We start from the raw sequence: 2,812 nt of genomic DNA on the forward strand, positions 1-2,812 counted from the left end.
TTTGCAGAACATCAAACAAGACAAGTTCTTCTAGGATACCATGCCACTTTTTACATTGATAGTCTCTCCTATCCACTTTTCTGAGAAACTTCTCTTCATTTTTAAGACTCAATTAAAGGGGAAACCTTACTTCTCCACTCAGGAAAAATAACTTCTCTCAGCCCCGGTACCTTATGGTTTTGGCTGTATTCCGGCAGTTATTACTATGCAATTTATACATCCTATTCTCAGAGGGTGTATATTTGTCTTGCTCATCTTTAGATTCCTTTTGTTTTTAAAAAGGTTTTATTGTGCACTGAGGGGGTTGGGGACTCAGTCCTTCTTGGCATCCACTTTCCTCAGGGCTACTAGGATGTTGCTCAGCTCCTCTTTCTTCCTCTTGACACAGACGTGAGTCCTCACCCTTTTCCTGATGACCTTGAGGTCCCACTTGTGCTTGGCAACCTTGAGCAGCTCCACTGAGCGTCACTCATAAGGAGTGAAGCTGCAGGCATCTTGGTTCATGTCCCATATACATTTGGAGTGCTTGGTGAGGCTCTGTGACAGTGGCTGTGCCTTGGCTTGCTCACATTCTTGGTCACCTTGTGGCCCTCTTTGAAGCCCGTGGCCATAGGGTAGCACAGAGCAATGGCGGCTGCTCTTCAATGGCTGCTGCGGCAGAAGGGCATCTTTTTGTGTGTGTGTGAGCAGATCAGCCCTGAGCTAACATCTGCCAATCCTCCTCTTTTTTTGCTGAGGAAGACTGGCCCTGGGCTAACATCCGTGCCCATCTTCCTCCACTTTATATGGGATGCCGCCACAGCATGGCTTGCCAAGCGGTGCGTCGGTTCGTGCCCAGGATCCAAACCTGGGAACCCCAGGTCACCGCAGCGGGGCATGTGCCCTTAACCTCCTGCACCACTGGGCCGGCTCCAGAGGGGAATCTTTTAATGCCTAAGATTTGAGTATTACAGTGCCTTGCATGTGGAAAAGGTTAATAAAGTGAATGTTGAGTGACTAAAAGGATAAAAACATTTATTGTAATAGCAAACATTTATATAGCACTTACTATATGTAGAAACTGCTCAGAGTACTTTAAATATTTTAATTCCATAAATTTAATCCTCACAACCACCATATGTGGTATTTTTCTTATTTTACAGATGAGAAAACTGATGTACAGAGATGTTAAATAATTTCTCTGGGGTCACACTGCTAGTAGGAAAGGTCCAGTATTTGAATCTAGGCAGACTGCTTCCAAAATTCAGATTTGTAACCCTTTTCAATTCACTTCCCGGCTTAAGAACCTTCAGTATCTCCCCATCTTCCACAGGATAGATTCCACTCTTATTAGCACACCAAAAAGTCTCCTGCGTTTTATGCCTCCTGCATAGATTTTCAGATACCTATCTTTCAAAAGCTGTTCTCATATTGAAATACTTGTCAATATGCCAACACACCCTGTTATATCAAGCCACTGTGTGTATATTTTTTCTTTGCTTGGAAGGCCTTCCACTCCAACCCCTGTGTTCATCTGACTGGGACAAGAAATGCCATCTTGTGAGAATGCTCAACCATCACTGTTTCTTCGAAGACCTCCTAGATGACACTTCCCTGAGATTTACATCCCTAGTGCCAAAGTATATGAAGACATACTGGTTAGACAGGAAAATTTTAAGAATTACTGCTCTTCATTGTTATATGAGTAGATTAAAATATTAAAATCAGAATTTGGAGAGACAAAGCTGGCACTAAGTGCAATAAACCAAAAAAAAAACAAAATCAAGCCTTGTTTTGTGCAAAACTGCAAGTTCCGCTTGATTGCCTTTGTTGCCTTTTGGCTTAATTTATTGGAAATACAAATTTTTATAACAGGTATCGTAGAGTAGCAGTAAAGACCAAGTTGTCAACATACGGTTTCCTATCTAGTTTGTGAGATTAATGCATCTCCTATGGCTTATGCATTGCCAACTCCAGCTCCACAGAAATGAAGCGTCATGAGCAGCAACGAGTGCTTTAATACTTAATTTGTGGTCTATCTTTGGATGAGACAGAGAATCAATGTCCTTCTATTAGTTTCCATACTTTGTTTTATGAGTCCTATTCCTGCACAGTCTGATCATTGATGAATACGTCATGTTAAATAGCTGGTCATCTGATGCAGAAAGCTGGACACTAGGGATTAGAAAACTAATGCCAGAGTGAGGGTAATTAAAGATTATAAGCAGATATTGTGCAACCCATGTAGAGAGGAAAGCAAGACTGTACTCTCATTTTTAATGGCAAGGAAAAGGCCAAATGACATACCAATAAAACATGACAAAATAAACAAATAAAATAAAGAATAAAACAGAAAAATCAACCTGCTTTAAAAAGAAGACACAATTTAAGGTTTCACTCTGGAAAATTATCTATGTTCACCATGTATACCTTTTTATGTTCAGCTTTCTTCCCTCCTTACAATTCTGTTAGGAATGGAAATTGGTATCGTGTAATGATAGCATTTCTGGCCAACTGAAACTCCTCCATCACTAGATTAGGGGAAGGGGAAAAATAGCGCAGGTGATGATGAATGTATAGGGACGGTCTCTGGTGCCACTTAAGGCTCATGGCATACACTGTTCAAGTTTCCTTTTAGTCTCTGGAATCCAATGTGAAATTCCTCAAATGACTAGAGAAAATTATGCCGTTACAGTGCCATTGACCACACCCTACTCTCTGCTTTGGAATACACTTAATTGTGTGGATGTAGTATGGAATAGGTAAATGAGCATAAATTTTGGAGCTATGCCTGGGTTTAACTTCTGAAACTGTTACTATCTAGTTTTATAAA

General features: G+C 40.8%; 1 pseudogene; it reads right to left on the bottom strand.

Moving 5' to 3' along the window:
* Positions 1-312: 312 nt before the first annotated feature.
* On the bottom strand, positions 313-623 carry LOC101401559 (large ribosomal subunit protein eL36 pseudogene; annotated as a pseudogene).
* Between the last annotated feature and the right edge of the window lie 2,189 nt (positions 624-2,812).

This window comes from Ceratotherium simum, chromosome 14 (assembly GCF_057802395.1).
Source record: "Ceratotherium simum simum isolate JZ-2026a chromosome 14, ASM5780239v1, whole genome shotgun sequence".
NCBI lineage: Eukaryota > Metazoa > Chordata > Mammalia > Perissodactyla > Rhinocerotidae > Ceratotherium > Ceratotherium simum.